Raw genomic sequence first — 18853 nt, 5'->3', positions numbered from 1 at the left:
GTTTTTCTAAGGATTGAATTTTTTTTCGGGCCCCCCTTAACGAACTCCCCTGTATTAAGATCCAATATATGGTAGGGGTAAATTACAGGGTACAAGGTATCTTCCCATATGATAGTCTGACGCGCTCGAGTAACTGCAAAAATCCCCGCTTGGGCTCCCCTACCATTACGTTAAGTGTATGGTTTGTTCAACAGTAAATGGTTTGAATTCAATTAGTGCGGTCGTAAATATTATTAAATTTATCTGACCTGGCCGATTGTTAAGACCCACCCGGAGCGATAAGTCACCGAGGTAGACAGAGTTGGTCTTTTGCAATTAACACTGACTAGACGGTACTCCCATAATAAAGCCTAAAATAAATTTTACCTGAAACCGGGCCTTTTATACTATTATCGGTTAATCCGGGCTGTTTATAGTGGTAACTAATTGAACTTAACCATTTACGGTTTAACGTACCATACCTACCTATTTTGAGCTATACTATTAAATCATTTACTCTACAACATTCGATTTAATATTATTTCACATCGTCGATCGAGAAGTGTGGACATAGGCCATTCGAATTATACAATATTAAATTACTATACTATTAAATTACGACATTACTAAATTATATAAATCAAAAGAAAGAAGAAGCATAGGACGACCCTTGAAAAGGTGGAGCGAAGTTTGATTCCGAAACAGGCAATAAATCCCTAAACCCTGCAATGAAAAAGAAGAAGATGTATATTATACATAAATATAATTACCATTTACATACATTCTTCTCCTTCTTCTTCTTAACTCGGGGGAGACTCGTTAGTCTCTGGCACTTGGTATAAGGCCTTTGTACCATACCTTGGTATTTCCTTAAACTCTAAAGCGAGCACCACACTCTCGCGAAGTTACTTCGGGAAAGTTCACCGAAGTTCGAAGTACCCGTCACTACACTCGTGCTACTTCGCGAGGAACACATTCACGACGGGCGATAAGGACTTCGGTTCCTTTGACTTGGTCTCAAAAACCGCCACAGAATGGAAGAAGGCCGAGGCGCAGCGAAGTCGCATGAACAATTTGTCTACACTCTCGTACTCGCTGAACTTCGATCGACTTCGCGAGTAGTATAGTGAGCGTTTAATAAGTTCTGTGGCCTCAACGAAGGCCAACAGTTTTCTTATTTGTAGTTTTAGGATCTCTTCTGGTTCAAACCTTAGTTGACCAGTGAATTCCTGCCTTACATCACTTAGCACACTGTAATGGAATAGCATGTGTATGGCAGTCTCTTCTTCCCCTTCGTACTTTCTGTACCATGGTTCAGTCACTTTACCTAGTTTTTATAGCTGGTTTCATAAACGGCAATGTCCAGTCACCATATCAGTGATCGTTTTGATCCCTCGTTTATTGGGGTTTTTTTATCAATATTCTTGATTATTTTTTTAGTCTGGATTTGCCCTTGCTCTCCATTTCCTTTATTTGATGATTCTTTATCAGCCATTTCTGAACCTCGTTTTTCGTAGCATCTTTAGTGATGCCACAAAAAGGTTCTGAGCCTTCAAAAGGTTATCTCGAGCGTAGTTTCTCTAACATATCTTCTTGTTCATTCCCATGCACCCCTTCATGGCCCGTTGTCCATATTAAAGACACTATATTGTCTTTTGCCAGGTTGTTGAGGAGATATTTGCAGTTTCTCACCAGTTTTGACTTGGTGAGTGGGTACTGTACAGCCAGAATAGCTGACTGACTATCTATGTAAATGTTGACTCTCTTAGCTTTAGGGTCTTCATCAATGATTTCACCAAAGCAAGCACTTCAGGCTTCTCTCTCAGACACAAGTTCTCTATGTAATGAAAGGCATATCGCATCTGATCTGCAAGAGTGCTAGGAAATTTTCACCTATACTCGAGCCACTCAAAAGATGGAATCCAAGGTCGCACGATCATTCGATGCAAGCTTCGACTGGCCGTTGGAAGCCAGACCTAAGAACTGTTTACACCATCATAATTTGTGTTTCGCACTTCCACTGGCGAATTTTGTTAGGCAGTGCTTAAAATTCGTTGTTGTTGAGCGGTGTAAACGTGGGAAAATTGGTGAAATCACGTGATCATTCCATCTTTTCAGTGGCTAGACTATAGTTACTATTACAAAATTACAATATCGTCTGCGAAACCCTGGCCCAGATTCCTTGGGTGCTTATCCCATTAATCAGGTCATCGACAACTATGTTCCATAATGACGGTGACACTACACCGCCTTGAGGGCATCCCTTAGTTGCCCTCAGATATATGGCATCTTCATACGTGTCTGTGGATATTACTTTGCTCTAAAACATCTGAATAATCCACTTGCATGTTGTGTTGTTGATATTTTTCTGCAACAGTGCACTTTGTATGGACTTGATTGAAGTATTATCAAATGCACCTTCTATATCTAAAAATACAGCAAGGGCGACTTCTTTCTGTTGCACACTCCTTTCGAGTTTCGACACTAGATTGTGCAGGGCAGCTTCGATTTCGTGCCTGATACACCCATTGCCGTTGGTACAGTGGATTTCCATTTAGATAGTTTTTCTTGATGTGTTCATTCAAAATTTTTTCCATGGTTTTTAACATAAATGAAGTCAGACTTATAGGCCTGTAGGATTTTGTTAAGATACCTATATTAAATGATGGTGGCGTGTATATTGACAAAAAAAATGGAATTCCTAAAATAAATATCTTTAGACGGCGTTGTGTGGTTTAAGATTTATTTTTGAAAATATATTTATTATGCATTTAATATTCACAAATACGAAAATAAAAAAAGCTTTTGTAAACTTTATATAACAAAACAAATATATTGTTTAATACGTATTATAATTGCATGTTTTATTTACTTTTGATCATTATTTGGCTGAAACTAGACTTTACTCAAATTGCAGAAGATTAAGGTAGGTTAGGTTGTCAAAAACATTTGGTAAAAATATGTATTTTTGTTATTTGCTGCTCTCTTATCAAGATGAAAGATAATTTTTTAAGTTTGCACTTTCTTCTTAAACAAATTTACCATTTTGGTTATAAATTTAACCTTTATTTATCTTTTTAAATATAATTTAGTCGCTATGAGTTACTGCTTTATAATCAATACATGGTACAGAGTTTTCTACCAACTATTACACTTACCGGCTAAATTAACCACCCATCTTGTATTTCTTTCAATTTGCAGAAATTGTCAATCTTTGACCAAATTTTATGAAACATACGGTGAAAACTACCTTTAAGAAAAAAAAAACAGTAAAATTATTGAAAAAAAAATGGTTTATTAAGGGATGCTTATAGTAAATATCCAAGGTTAAAAATCTTCGAAGAAAATTAAAACAAACAATTTTGAAAATGATGGCCTAACTAAAAAAATATGAGTATTAATAAATAAATACACGCGGGTGTTACCGCGATCAGATGCGATATGCCCTTCACTACAAAGAGAACTGGTGTCTGACAGAGAACCTCTCCGTGAACCCTTTTAAAACTAAACTGGTAGCCTTTACAATAAGAGGAAGCTTACTGGACTGAGTGAGCTGAAATTATTTGGAGAGGTACTGGAAAGAACCAGTGAGGTTAAGTATCTAGGGGTAACCCTGGATTCGAAACTCAATTGGAATACTCATATTACAAATATAACCAATAGGGCTAAGCGACTCTTCTGGAACTGCAGACGAGTTGTAGGTAAAACCTAAGGATTGAAACCGAAGGTGATCTGTTGGTTATACACATCAGTGATACGACCGACAGTCACTTATGGGTCAGTACTCTGGTGGAGAAAGACGGCTTTGCAATCTTGTGTGACCACTCTCACCACCCTACAAAGACAAGCGCTTCTAAATATAACAGGAGGCTTGAATAGTACAGGAACGGCTTTATTAAAGGCTATCACAGGTCTCCCTCCGCTGGAATTATATATTTCGGCGGTAGCCTTTATGACCATCCTGAGACTCAGAGCAAACAATACTTGGAGGCCGAATTATGTATTGAATAGCCACACAAACAGTACTGGGACTATACTTGAGGAATCCATCTTTATGATGAACACAGATATGATGTCACCAGAATAATCTTCGCTGAGAAGATTAACACAATTATACCATCTAGAGAACAAAAAGTCCCAAATATTAATGGGGACTTAATATGGTTCACTGATGGATCTAAAAATGCCCTTGGTACTGGATCAGGAGTCTTTGGGCAAACATGTAACTATAATAAATCTTACAGCCTAGGTCAACATACAACGGTGTTCCAGGCTGAAGTTTTTGCTTTGGTGGCCTGCATTGATGAAATCATTGATGAAGACCCTAAAGCTAAGAGAATAAACATTTACACAGATAGCCAATCGGCTATTCTGGCTGTAAAGGACCCTCTCACCAAATCAAAACTGGTGAGAAACTGCAAAGATCTCCTCAATAACCTGGCAAAAGACAATAAAGTGTCTTTAATATGGGTGCCGCGTGATGAAGGAAACGAACGAGCAGATATGTTAGCTAAACAAGGCTCGAGAGAAACTTTTGAAGGCCCAGAATCTTTCTGTGACATCACTAAACATGCTACGAAAAACGAGGTTCAAAAATGGCTGATAAAGAATCATCAAAATAAATGGAGAACCACTCAATGGCAAATCCATACTAAAAAAATAATCAAGAATATTGATAAAAAACTCTCGAACAGTTTGATGAACCTTAATGAACTAGAGATCAAAACGGTCACTGAAATGATGACTGGACATTGCCGTTTAATCTATTTTTTTGATAAAAATTTTCCAATGTTCATTTTTTAAAAGCTGTAGTAGTTTTCCGATATTGGTTTTTAATTTATTATGACTGGAGATTTAGATGTAGACAATTTTTGAATTTTATTACATATCTATAAAAACGGCTGGCGTAAAGTGATAAGTCATGTCAGTATGAAAAACGATAGGATTACTATTAATTTACTGCTTTAATAGTCCATTCACTCACGGTAAAATATTGCAAAACCTTCAAACCAAAAAAATTTAAAGAACGGCTTGGATAGACATGAAATTTAGCATACACATAGCTAATAATGTCAAAGAAAAAACCAGATATTGTACCGTGTGCTTTTACCCAGGGGATGACTTTCGTCCCTTATAGGGGTGAAAAAAATACGTTCAAAATAAGTCCTAAATTTCGAGTTAATTGCAAGTGCAAATGTTTATTTTTCTACAAAAAAACCACTTTTTCAGGCGCTTTTTCGCAAATAACTCAAGAAGTATTTTATTAAAAAAATACTATTAGCAAAAATATAGCTGATAAAAAAGTGGAGTATATAATATAAAGTGTGTAGACCCGTATATAGCAGCAGAGTTATAGCTAAGTAAAAAGATTTCAACTTTTTTAAATTATTTAAAAAACTTTGTTTTTTCCTTTTTAAAAAAGTTTCTAACATGAAAATAATGTTGGTCGAAAAATTGAAAAATGCGAAATGAAATTAATCGTTACCGCTTCACAAATTACTTTACTTATGTATTTATTATAATCAAGTATATTTAAATGGGAAATAAGCCACAATTTTACCTAAAAATGATTTTATTAACGTTTCGACGCCCAAGTCGGGTGTCGTTGTCAAAATACAAAATAATACTAAATAAACAAAAATGTTGTTGCTTAGTAAAAAATTCTTCTAATAATTTATTTAATCTGACTCATTTATATCGGCAATTCAGACACGTATTATACATTTTAAAGTAGACGACTTTAAAATGATATTGCCAATATTGATGAGTTGCGTTCCTGGGACGACTTTACTAAAAGATAGTTCATTCGATTACATGAAATCAATCCCAACTCAAGAATATCCGCCATAAAAAATCATAGCATGTGATCTGTCTTTAAAAAGACAACCAAATGCAACGGTGGCAATGAAATTCTCGCGTTAGAGATTCCATAGTAAATCACGAGGGAAAACCAGGAAAAACCTCGTGATACTATCCCGACATCGTAAGTATTTGGGTTTGCATTTAGTTTACTCTCAAAACCAATACCAAATTCTGACTTGATATTTTAAATTTTAAATAATACTAAATATGTACTAACTCGATATGCTACTGATTTACTAATTGTGGTATTTTCTTTATATTGACTTCCTCCTTTAATATGGGTAACCACATCCTACTGTATTCTACCGAGGAATTTGCGACACAATTGGTTTCATTTAGCATAATTAGAGCCGCTTCTTTGATTTTTCTCTTTTTACTATCTGCTTCTTTTAGGACTATACTTGAATCTCTCCACTGAACTCTATGTTCATTATCCCATGCGTGTTGACATATTTGAGATCTATCAAATTCTCTATTTTTTATATAAGACTGATGTTCATTTACTCTAACGTCTAATGGTCTTGACGTTTCACCTATATAAAACTGTTCGCATTCACAAGGTATTTTATAAATACAATTCTTTGTTCTTTCTTGTTCACTGTTAGGTTTAGTTTTAGATAGAATAGATCTCAATGTGTTTGTTGTTTTGAATGTTGTTGATATGTTGAATTTATTTCCTATTGTTTTAAGTTTCTCGGATAGTCCTTTTACATATGGTATTGTTATTTTCCTCGTATTATTTCTTGTGAATGTTGTAGGATCCCGTTCTAAGTTGTTTTGTTCCATTCGATCCAATCTTGACAATTCCTTATTTATAAACGATATGGGATAATCATTTTTTAATAAAACAGATGTTAACAATTGTTTTTCTTCTAAAAATGAATTTTCGTTAGAACAAGTAATTTTGGCTCTATCATATAAGGATTTAATGATTCCCTTTTTAACGTTGATGTTATGATTTGATTTGTAATTGAGATATCTGTTGGTGTGTGTTGGTTTTCTATACACTTGAGTCTCATATCCAGTATCCTTCTTTGAGACCAAAACATCGAGGAAAGGTAGGGTGTTATTGTATTCCTTTTCCATTGTAAACTTTATTGTCTCTTCTTGATCGTTTATAATATTCAGGAACGTATCCAACAATTCCGATCTATAAGGCCATATGGAAAACACATCATCTACATATCTCCACCATACTGTGGGTTTTAAATTTTGTTTAGAAATGATATTAGTTTCGAAATCCTCCATAAATATATTAGCCAATAATGGAGATAAAGAAGAGCCCATTGCGAGACCAAAATTTTGTTTATAGAATTCATTATTTAGTTGAAAATAGGTATTATTAGTACATAATGTCAATAACTCCATTATAGCTGATACATTTAGTCTTGTCCTAGTTGTTAATGTATTATCATTTTCTAATTTCGTTTTGATTATTTTTAAAGTTTTATCTAATGGCACATTTGTAAATAAACTGTTTATGTCAAAACTTACTAAAATATTATTTGGATTAAATTCAATATTTGATAATTTGTTTAAAAAATGTTGTGTATTTTTTATAAATGTGTCATTATTATTTGCAAATGGTTTTATAATATTTAATAAAAATTTTGATAGTTCACTACAAGGAGAATTGATGGTACTACAAATAGGTCTAAGTGGAATATTTGCTTTGTGAATTTTCGGTACTCCATAAAAATGTGGTGTCTTACTGTAATGAGGTGTCATTAGTTTTCTTTGATAGTATGTTAGGTCATTTTTAAATTTGAATAAAGTTCTATAGATTTTATTTTCCAGTGTCTTCGTTGGATCCTTCGTTAATTTGGTATAAGGTCCATTTGTAATTAGATCTGTAATTTTGTCCTCATATTGTACTTTATCCATTATTACAGTTGCATTTCCTTTATCCGCTGGTAGGATTGTTATGGAGTCATCATTTTTTAAAGTTTTTAAAGCTTTCATTTCCTCTTTGCTGATGTTCTGTTCAATTTTATTAGATTTTTCCAATTCAAGTTTGCATAGTACCCTATATTGTTCTTTTTCATGAGTTGGTAAACACTGGGATATCTTTTCCACTGCGCTAATTATGTCTAATTTTGGAATAGATGGATGAGTGACAGCATAGTTTAAACCTTTTGACAATACCAAATTTTCCGTTGCATTTAAATGTCTATTTGATAGATTGACAACTGTCGCTAATATGTCATTATTTCTATTTAGGTTATCAAAAGTATGTATACTATTTTGTTCTAAAAGAATATTAAATTTATTTAAATGTATATTTCTTTGTTTCTGATATGAATTTTGATTTTGATATGAATTATGTGTAAACTAAAAATAATTCGATCAAAATCAGAATTTGATATCATTCCGTAAAGCAAATCTTCAATACTTACGATGTCTTGTTCAATAAAAAATAAATTTGATCTATGAAATTGTAACCTTTCCCGGATCATTGACACACTGGCTCTATGTAAAATATTTTGGAGTCTTCTGCTTGAGTATGCTGGCCGTAACCTCAAGACTTTTGGTATTAAATTGTTGTCTCTACATCGTCTTAAAAATTTAATTGAATTTTGACAGTGTGCCAATTTCTCGTACAAAGTTTCCAATCTCCTAAAATTTTGACAAACGCTAGGCCCATACCGGTTTCTTAATGTTGTTCTGAAGCTATTTTCTTGTGGCATTTTTATAATCAAGTATATTTAAATGGGAAATAAGCCACAATTTTACCTAAAAATGATTTTATTAACGTTTCGACGCCCAAGTCGGGTGTCGTTGTCAAAATACAAAATAATATAGTTATTTAATATAAATATACTTAATATACCAAATACTTACGATGTCGGGATAGTATCACGAGGTTTTTCCTGGTTTTCCCTCGTGATTTTCTATGGAATCTCTAACGCGAGAATTTCATTGCCACCGTTGCATTTGGTTGTCTTTTTAAAGACAGATCACATGCTATGATTTTTTATGGCGGATATTCTTGAGTTGGGATTGATTTCATGTAATCGAATGAACTATCTTTTAGTAAAGTCGTCCCAGGAACGCAACTCATCAATATTGGCAATATCATTTTAAAGTCGTCTACTTTAAAATGTATAATACGTGTCTGAATTGCCGATATAAATGAGTCAGATTAAATAAATTATTAGAAGAATTTTTTACTAAGCAACAACATTTTTGTTTATTTAGTATTATTTTGTATTTTGACAACGACACCCGACTTGGGCGTCGAAACGTTAATAAAATCATTTTTAGGTAAAATTGTGGCTTATTTCCCATTTAAATATACTTGATTATAAAAATGCCACAAGAAAATAGCTTCAGAACAATATTTTTTATAAGATCTGTAAGATTCATTGGTTCGTAGTGCTTATTTTTGAAAAGGCTGTAGTTAAATAAGCTAAACGAGTCACTAATCACGAGTGTATACAAATTTTGAATAGCCATACCTTAACCAATTTTTGTCTTCAGGAAAACAAAAAGTCCAAAATATTTACAATAGCATATTTTTTTCCTACTTGAGATTTTTGGTATCACCAATAATTTTTAAGTTATTAAAAAAATTTCATAATTAAAAAACAATTTTTATTTAACCAATTTTTTTCAAAAATGAGAACTTTGAACCGATAAAACTTACAGATCATATTTTATAAACAATACTTACGTAAGTCAAATAACTTGTGAAGCGGTAATGATTAGTTTCATTTGAGATGCTAATTAGGTGGTGATTTTTACGATTTTTTTTAACAATAAAAAATGACCAACTTTGAGCGTACCTTGGTTACGTTTGATGCTAGAAACTTTTAAAGAAAAACAGAAATTCAGCTTTTTTAAACACTTTAAAAAAGGTGTGATGAGTTAAAATATTCGATTTGGAATTTGACGAATAAGAACCTATTATTCATTACCTACAACTCTGCTCCTACTGGGTCTACAGAGGAATTTTTGAGTTATTTCCGAAAAACCCTCTAGAAACGTAGTTTTTTTGTTGAAAAATGAACATATTCATTCGCAAATAACTCAAAGTATTGACTTAGTGAAAACAATCTATGGAACTAAAGTTGCTTAGAATTAGTTAGTTTATCCAATTCCGAACTTATCTTGAACGTGTATTTTTTCACCCCCGAGAAGGGAAGAAACTCATTCCCCGGACAAAATCACACATCGGTACAATATCACCTATTTTCTTTACATGTTAGCTATGTTTATGCCAAATTTCATGTCAATCCAAACGGTTCTTTAAAACTTGGAGCAACAGCCGTGAGTAAAATGAACTATAAATTACTTGAGTTTTTATAGAAAATGTATGATACATTTTATGATATATTATGATTTATAGTCAATGTTTATTAAAAACTTTTGATATACAATGTGTGGTTTTATTGGGCAGGAACTAACTAACCAGTGGCTAACTGGAACCAGGGCCCGCTGATCTATCAGTATGCCACTGGCGCACTGGCTCCATGCACTATAACCGAAACAGTGGTTTACCGAGGAGGGTCAATAATAATTTGGGGAGGTATCTCTAACGAAGCTTGTACTGATCTTATCGTATTCGATAGGGGCAGTGTGAAAGCTCAAAGATACAAGGAATAAGTTCTCAAAGACCACGTCATGCCTTTCGCACCATTAATTGGTGAAAACTTTAGATTAATGCATGACAATGCACGTTGCCATACCGCCAAATTCACCCGTGAGTACCTTAATGAGGTTGGAATTCACGTTATACCAGCGCCGATCTTAATCCAATTTGAGACAACCTCAAAAACGGGTAAGAGCAAGACTACCAGCCGCTACATCCTTCTGAGAGCTCAAAACGGCTGCGGTAGAGGATTGGTACAATATCCCCTAATCTAATATCCAGGATGTCATGAATAGAATAGAATAGAATAGAAATATGCTTTATTGTCATTATGTCAGTCAATGAGGTTATTTTGAGATTTACTTGATATTTTCACAATAAGTAGAAAATAGCTCAAGAAACCAAGTCTACCCTATGTCGATGTGCGCTTTTATCTTGGGGGTGGTTCCCACCTCTTCTCAGGGGTGTAAATTTTTTTGATTAAAATAACCACGGAAATTGCTAGAGAACCTAATTCTAAGCAAAAACTGTTCAATAATTTTTTTTTGAAAACTCCATCATTTTGAGTTATTCGTGGTTGAAAATTAACCGTTTTCATTGAAAAATGACACCTTTTCGGGCGGTTTTTTGCGAATACCTTAAAATCTATGCATCTAACGAAAAAAACTATACAAAACATTTTTGTAGCTGATAAAAAACAAAGAGATTTGTTCCTTCATATATCTTCTAGTTATAATACAAAAAGAGATATGGTAGGTGAGAAGAGCTTGTTTTTTGGTGCATGCTGAAATCGGTGTATTTAACTTGAAATAAAAGAGAAACGGTCGATTTTAGTTGTATAATGCTACCAATACCTTTTGTAGTGATTCAAAAGACCTTTAGAATGAGCAACATTAAATGTCGATTACATTCAAAGTAAGCGAGATATGCTTCAAAAAAAAATTGATGACTAATGGAATTAAAAAAAAATGTAAAGTACATTTAACCCCTCATCCATCAGAATTTAAATGCATCGTTTTCCTTCTACAATACTTTTATTATAGTGTTATTTCTATGTTCAAAAAGTTGGACGGGTTTAAAATGAATAGTTTTTGAAAAAAATTTGATCAAATTATAGAGAACATTTTTAAATTTTCTTAAGAATCTTCCTTTTTCTCCATGTAACTCGAAAATGATAAGAGATACGAAAAAAAGGTACCACACAAAGATGTACGATTATGTTAAGTAAAAATTTTGTTTTGTGCTTCATTATTGTATCTCTTATCATTTTCAAGTTACATGTAGAAAAAGAAGATTTCGTTCATAATACGATAATAAAAGGTATTTAAGAAGTAAAATGATGCATTAAAATTCTGGTGGATGGGAGGTTAAAAATATACTTCTCATTTTTTCTTAAAATACATTAATCATCAATTTTTTGCAGCATATTTATCTCGCTTAGTTTGAATGCAATATACCTTTAATATTGCCCATTTTAAAGATCTTTTTAAGCACTACAAAAGGTGTCAATAAGGGTCGCAATACAAAACATTTTCGGATTAAAGAGTTGGCCATTGATATCCAGTATGTGAGGTTTTCTCCAAAAAAAAAATTCTAACCACGTGGGAAGAGTCCTGTGTTGCCCTGGGTAACATCCAGGCATATCTTTGACGTCACATGAATTTTATATAAATATGTAAAACAACTAAATCATTTACATTTAAAGGGTTTTTACCCAATACATTTTGGTGGCTTAGGCATGCAATTTTTGGCTTTTAAAGACTGATGATGGATTTCTTAATCCGAAAACGTTTTGTATTGTGACCCTTATTTAGGGTATTTTAAAATATACCTTTTACAAAACCTGTTTTTTTTTAATTAAAACTGTTTTAGAAAGGCAATATACAATTTTAGGATTTATATGCGTTTAAGTTTATTTGATATACTATAGTTATTACGCATATGAATCCTAAAATTGTAGATTGCCTTTCTAAAATAATTTTAATTTAATCTCTCTAATGTTTAATTACAAATTCTTTTTGATAAAATCGGCACCACCGCGCTAAAAATTCTCATATGGACTGCATTGCTTATGTTCCTTATACTGTAAAGTCAAGGTGGGACGGACTATAGGTGGTACGTTTTCTTGACTTTGTTTTATGGAATGGAAGCTTGGACCTTGAATGCGGCACCAATGAAAAATCTAGAATCATTCGAGGTGTGGGTGTATAGAAGAATTCTGAAAATTTCATGGACAGAACACGTCACAAACAAAAAGGCGCTGAGAAAGATGAATAAGGAAATGGGAATGTTAAATACAATCAAAATAAGAAAATTGATATATCTCAGATATATTACACATAGAGAGAGATACAACTTACTCGAACTGATTATGCAGGGAATGATTCAATGAGTAAGAAGCAGAGGGAGACGTAGAACATCATGGCTGCGCAATTTGAGAAAATGATATAAATATGGATGTATGTACATCAAATGAACTTTTCAGAACAGCCGTCTCTAAAGTATATATTATCGTTCATTGAATACCCAATCGGGTGTTTAATCAACGATATTATATAGCTCTATAGCTTTGATGATTTTGGACCTCCGTCGCGGAGATGGCACTTAAAGAAGAAAAATATTGATTATTATTATACCATGGTCATTTCTTGCATCCTGGTTTCCATCGTTTTCAATCTCTCCAGTTTTCATCCTGTTGATTTCTTTCGATCATCGCTTTTCTAAAGCCATCCTCCCATATTTTTCTCGGGGTCCCTCTTTTTCCTCCATATAAGTTTTCATTTCATAATTTTTTTTGGTGTTTACAAATTGTCACATTTTAAATGTAAAAACACCGAAAATCTATTTTGGCCAATGTTTCCGCAGTACCTACTACCTAAACGACTATATATACCGTAGTAAACACTATAAACATAAATATTATTGAAAATAACTTGTTTTTTGAAGATTTAGGTAGGTACCTGCTTTTGATTCATAATATATTCTGATAGATGTATTTATAAATAGTGTATTATTAAATCGTTCTTCATTATTTATTTATCTTATTCAGACATAATATAATGAAAGACAAAAATCAGTACCTAATTTAACGAATTTTAAATGTTTTTCTACATTCTCGATAAACTGATAAGCATAAACATAAAAAATTTAGGGAGGGTCAAAATCTTTAAGTCGCCTTCTATTCTAGAAATGAATGAAAGAACAAGAAAAATTTGTATTTTAACTAGCTGACCCGGAGAACTTCGTACCGCATTAGAACTCAATAATATTTAAAAGTTAAACAACTAAAAATTACCAGAAAGCCGAAAAAAAATACTCAAAAATATTGGGTATACTTTTTTCTGATAAACAGTATTTTTATTTTGGTGAATGCTTATAAATAATGGTTACTTAAGTTTGGTTGTACTCACTTGGTACGGGTTACCATTTTCATGTACAACAACTTTCATTAAGATGATCATACGATCAAATGCATAGTTTGCGAGTCTATAAGGTACAGGTACATACATACATATAGTCCGTCCGCTATAACTTTTCCCATGCGGTACGATTCATTTTCAATCAAATTAAGTAAAACAGAAAGTGAAACGTACGCCGATGTGTGTAGTATATAGTATACAGTATACAAAATGTATATGCACATCAACGTTCGTTTCAATTTATGTTTTGACTTAATTTGATTGAAAATGAATCGTACCGCATGGGAAAAGTTATAGCGGACGGACTATACATACAAACATTCATCTTTATTTATATAGAAGAGGAAAATATTTAGATGGCTATTAAAAAATAACAGTTGGTGATAAAATAGTGAAAATTTAGGGTTGAATGCAGATTTTGGTTCTCCATCATATAAAATTAAAAAAAAGAGTTTTTTCCAAAAAAATAAAAAATAATTTCGGGGGGCAACCCTCTTTTCACTTAGGTTGATCGTACCAACTCAGAAACCTTCCCGGGTTCATGTACAACAAAAGATCATCATACGATCAAATGCATAGTTTGCGAGTCTATAAGGTACATATATACATACATACTGTTATGCTCTGTATATTCTCTTTGTTATGAGATGGATCAGCATATTCTTATTTTGATTAATTAATTAATTATTTTAATTACTACTTATGGAAATCAAAACCAAAATTAAATAAAACTTTCCAATAAAATTTATTCTCAGGGCTAAATTATTTTAATGTATTACCTTTGGTTTGTGGCAATTTTGTGGCAACTATTTCTTATCTAATAAATTAATCTTTAATTCTGCTATCTCCTTTTTTTAACAAAATTTCCATTGAAATAATTCGTTAGACTGTTCTTACTATTATATAAAAAAAACAAAATTTACTTTTCACCTTTTGAATAGATTACTTATTTCTTCTTTGAAATTATGAATGACTAAATTATGCTATATAACTGTTCAATAAAAAATAAACAAATATGGTATGTGATATAAAACAACTCTCTCCGTTTCATAAATAATCTGACTAACCTTTTTTTCTCTTCTTTACTTCTTTCATAAATATATAGCTAAAAATAAATGATGTTAGAGTCATGAGAGGAGCAAGCTGCGACTCTGATCACTTTCTAGTTAAAAGCAAGATTGTAGTTCCCTATATTACAAGCAATGAACATCAAATCGAAGAACAACTAGAAGAAATAAAAGAACCTAAGTATAACCTTCAAAGCTTTATTCATGAAAGTACTAAAGAGCTGTATCAAAGAAGACTAGATCAAAATCTCAATGAGCATTTAGAAAACACAACAGAACTATATCAAAACATGCTATGGGCAATGCAGAAAAGTGCCAAAGAAGTGTTAGGAGAACAACCAAAAACCAAACCAAGCAATAAACTCTGGTGGAACGAGGAAATAGAAGAATTAGTTTTGACCAAGAAGAAGCTTTACCAAAAATGGTTAAATACTAAAAATGACGAAGATCGAATAGAGTACAACAGAATAAAGCGAGCAGTGCGAAACACTGTTATAAAGGAGAAAAACGATTTATGGGATCGCAAATGTATGGAGATAAACACATATATACAGTCGGAAAAATGAAAGAATACCCATGAACGAACATATAAAACACGCTGTATTTTCCTGTCACCGTGTCACAAAAAAAATTGGCCAGCGCAAGTACATGTAATAATTATTGTTACATGTACTTGCACTGGACAATTTTCTTTGTGACACGGTGACAGGAAAATACAGCGTGTTTTATATGTTCGTTCATGGGTATTCTTTCATTTTTCCGACTGTAGGTGGCAGGAAAACCACAGAAGCTTGGAGATTTATAAATTCCGTAAAAAAGAATGATAAAGAAAAAGTACCCATACACTGTATACAGTCACAAAAATGGATGGACCACTATAAAAAATTGTTAACAGAAGAACGAGGCGAATATCTAGAAAATATAGCTACACCAGGTATAGAAATAGAAGGAGAACATATAAATATCGACGTAGAAAATCTAATAAAAGCGGTGAGAAGCTTAAAGAATGGTAAAGCTTGCGGTCCAGAAGGTATCCAGCAGAACTGATTAAAAATGGAACAGCTAAGCTATTTCGAATGCTAACAAAAGTCTTCGTCGAATTCTTAAATGGACATCCAGTGCCTCCTGAATGGAAAATGGCTTATATCTCATCCATCCATAAAAAAGGAGATAAGCGAAATTGAGAAAACTACAGGGGAATTTCGGTGACCAGCACACTCAGTAGACTGTATGGTAGAATACTGAGAGACCTAATAGAGTCCGAATATAGCCAATATGAAGAAGAAGAACAAGGGGGCTTTAGAGCTGGCCGCTCCTGTACAGACAACGTATTTAGTTTAAAACAAATCATAGAGAAAAAAACAGCCAGAAACAGAGAAGTGCACCTGACATTCGTTGACTTACAAAAAGCTTATGATAACATACCCTTAAATAAGATGTGGGAAGTTCTACATGCTTCACCAGTAAGCTACACTCTCACCAATGCATTAAAAAATCTATATGCAGGATCACGTTCACGAGTAAAGATAGGAAACTCACTTACTAACAGCTTTCCAGTAACTAAGGGGCTTAGACAAGGATGTTGCATATCTCCGACCCTGTTTAAAATCTACGTTGCAGCAGCACTTAAAGGTTGGAAGAGGAAAGTAAATGGAATGGGCATCGAGCTAAACAATACATGCCTCTACACGCTCCAGTTCGCGGACGACCAGGTCGTAATAGCAAACGACAGGGAAGACATAGAATACATGATGCGTATGTTGGTCGATGAATATTCAAGATGGGGATTGGACGTCAATATAGATAAAACAAAGTACTTATGTGTTGGTTCAGAAGAGAACGATATTCATCTTACTATGGAAAATAATCAAAAAATTAAAGCCTGCCAAGATTATAAATATCTAGGAGTAACATTTGATAAAACTGGAACTGATGACAAAGAAATTACTTCCAGAATTATACAAGCAAAAAGAGCAATCCGATGTCTCAATAATATTCTTTGGAGTACTCAAATATCGAATAAGAGAAAATTTAATATCTACGAAACTATGATTAAGAGTAGTTTATTATATGATGCTGAAACTTGGAGGCTTACAGAAAAAAACAAAAACAAAATTGAAGTAGTGGAAATGGATGCAATCAGAAGGTCATTACGTATATCCAGAAGAGAACATATCAGATATGAAGACATTAAAAATCGAATGGGAATAGAAGGAACAATAATGAAAGATATAGAGAGAAGACAACTGATCTGGTATGGACACGTAAACAGAATGAATGACGAGAGACTTCCAAAACAATGTCTGGAATGGCAACCTCCTGAACATCGGAAGCGAGGGAGACCGAAAGTTAATTGGACCACCGGCATCCGGAAAGCGATGAGCGCGCGAGACCTCAGGGATGACCTGTGGCAAAATAGGAAGGAATGGAATTTGGGAATCGGACAACGCCGCAAGACGTTCTAAACCGATCATATATATATACTTCTTTCATGGATTGTGTAGTCCTCGATTCTCCCACACGTGCTCCTAGGATGCTGCGAACGATCCCTCTCGTCCAAACTGCTTCACAAACAAACAACAGCACTCGCTCGAAATCTCTCCTCAGTTTTCTCTCTGCTCGATATCTTCGGCAAATTGATACCAACCGGCTACTCTTTCCAGACAGCAACAGGAATCTCTTCGGACACAAGGAGATTTAACTTCTCAACTCGATCAACGATTTCTTTTCAACACGATTCTGCTTACACGGCCGCCAACTTCACCACTTTACACCGACTTCTTACTTTTTAAAAACTGGACTGCTCTCTCCAGATGTTCATTACACAGTGAAACTTTTTTCCTCCTCAACTCAGACTCAAACACTCTATTCTCCCTCCATGCGTCTCTCTCGCCAATCACAAAACATCCTCTCTACCTATTACATTCCTAATTTCATTTCTTAAGAACAAATTATTTTTGTATACAACTTTTCCGTTTCTTTTTTTTATTTTTGGTTGTTTTAATAAAATTTTTTTGAAAGTGGTAGATAAGAAAGTTAGTTTAATTTTTAAATAAAATACAAATAACCTGTTAAGTATATTTACTTCGTTGAAATTACCTATATAATAGAAGAATATCTTCTTACGTGCGTACAAAGTACACACACATTCTTTTTTTATATTACAATTATTATTATTTACTTACCTTTACAGTTTTTAATTTTAGAGTTCCAAAAAGAACTTTTGCATAAAATGAATAAAATTAAAATAATTAAAACAGAATATACAAATGCAAAACGTAGAATAACAACAATAAAAAAACGAAAAAAAAATCAAAGTTAAATACCGCGAGTAAAAGAAACAATGCAACACTGTAAAAATTCTGAGGAGATCGTTCTGTAACGTCTACTCACGAATGGTTTTGCTCCACCCCCATTTTCAAATTTGTTTCGGCGCAGTGACAACTTTATTTCACAGGATATCTGTTGTACTGTATATTATATACGTTACTGTATATAGCAAGGTTATTGCACGCGCATGCCTCTAGATTTTTCGAATGAGTCCAAATAGGATTTTGGGCCCGTGTAAAACATCATACCGAGCGATATGATGTCATACTTCAAACATGTCTTTCGAAAACACACTATATTTTTCGAAAAAACGTAACAAACAACCCCTATAGGGTTAAAACTACCCCGAACCCAGTAAATAATAATATTAAATTCAGGATCCATACTTAGTTTTAACATAAAAACATGTGTCACACTATATTTTTTTGGAAAAATTGAACATATCAACCCCTATGGTGTTGAAACCACCCCGACCCAGCCAATAATAGTAAATTCTGAATCTATATTTAGTTTTACCATAAAAAATGTGTCGCACTATATTTTTCGGAGAAACTAAATAAATCAATCCCAAAGGGTTAAAACCATCTCGGACCCAACCAACAATA

This window comes from Diabrotica virgifera, chromosome 6 (genome assembly GCF_917563875.1).
Source record: "Diabrotica virgifera virgifera chromosome 6, PGI_DIABVI_V3a".
Lineage (NCBI taxonomy): Eukaryota > Metazoa > Arthropoda > Insecta > Coleoptera > Chrysomelidae > Diabrotica > Diabrotica virgifera.
The sequence above is the reverse complement of the archived record's forward strand: the minus strand, read 5'-3'. Positions refer to the sequence as shown.